Here is a 1,680-nt window from a genome sequence, read left to right as displayed (position 1 = left end):
CCTCCGGAGGTCGGTATTCTTATTTTTTATTTTTGAAATTCTGACCTCCGGAGGTCGGTATTTTTACTTTTTAGTTTTGGAATTCCAACCTCCGAAAGTCGGTATTTTTATTTTTTATTTTTGAAATTTTGACCTCCGGAGATCGGTATTTTTATTTTTTTAGTTTTGGAATTCTGACCTCCGGAGGTCGGTTTTCTGCTACAAAAACTGGCAGCAAATTGCTGCAATTTTAGTTGCCCACCTGCATATTTATACCAAAACAACCCAAAGAATTCCAAATAAACTTCATCCAACCAAAACAACACTATTTTTCAACATATACATTAAACTATTTTCAAAATGAACTTCATCCAACTTCAAAATAAACTAAAATACGATCAAACAATTCCAAAAATATAGAAGTCTAAAATGCCAAATAGTTACAACTACTTTTCATCACCCTCACTCTCCTTATCAGACTTATCATTCTCATCACCCTCCTGATCAGATCCATCACTCCTAGCCAGACATGGAGGAAGAATATTTCCTGATTCAAAAAGAAAAGTTAGTTGGGCCTGAAGCGCTGCATACCTCTTGTTCTCTACCTCATTTGCTGCCGCAATCTCTTCCTCTCTCTTTCTTCTCTCTTTCGGCTACAACAACAAGCTCGGCATTGAGATAAGCTATTTTACTCTCCATTGCAGATATTGTCTCTCTATCCCCGCCATCGAAGTTTGAGGATGATGAACCACAATACCAAGACTTCTTCTTCTGATACGCCTTTTCTGTATAGCCATAGACTGAACCTCTAATCGGTTCACCAGCACTCTGTTTCCAAAAATTCTCATTTTTTTCTTGTGTAAATGGTCTGTCTCGACTATCAAGAGGTAGAGTACTACGATATTCCTAAGATATTCGTATATATCTATCCTGTAATTTAAACAAAGAACTCTACGAATAAGAATGTAATATATACAAGGAAAAGAAAAAAAGATTTAGTTTGAATGGAGTTCTTACATATGAGCACGTGGCTCAATCCATCTTTCTTCTTCTGTGGGGTTCATATTCTTCTTGATGTGAGTAACCTTGAACATCTCTTCTACAGGTACCGGCCTATCAACTCTTTTTCCTGCAAATAACATATATAGAATTTGATCTCATTAATCTCCAAAAACTACTTATCAAAAAAGAAAAAAATTATTTTTCTAAATTAAGAAAGTATACCATTCTTTCCTTCCTAGTAACCCGGCTAATAGCTCCACCAGTGTGCAAAGATCCTCCCTTTTCTGATGCGCGAGTTATCTTCCCAATCTCACACCTCTTTTTAAATTTTTCATCAGTACTCCAATGTTTCAATAATAGAGCCCATCGATCCGGTAACATAAACTTAGGAATTCTGTTTTCTCTCCGATAGTCACAAAATGTGCTAGAAAGCAACTTTGAAGCTTTAAGCTTGAAGTTCACTTGAACGTCATCCTCGTGTTCGGGAGCCCATACATAATATTTCTGTAATAAAAAATAACTAAATATTTATTGTTCAAATGAATAGCGAATTTAAATGTATATGATGTGAATTTAATTGATATACATTCTTACCTTAAATTCGTTGAACATCTTTCCTTGGGTGTTAAGTGAAATCGAACTCCAATTCAGGTACACACCATTATAGTGAGTTATGATGCACTTTAAGATAATCTTTGC

This window comes from Solanum tuberosum, unplaced genomic scaffold, assembly GCF_000226075.1.
Source record: "Solanum tuberosum cultivar DM 1-3 516 R44 unplaced genomic scaffold, SolTub_3.0 scf00534, whole genome shotgun sequence".
NCBI classification, from domain to species: Eukaryota; Viridiplantae; Streptophyta; class Magnoliopsida; order Solanales; family Solanaceae; genus Solanum; species Solanum tuberosum.
Note: the sequence above shows the minus strand (reverse complement) of the source record.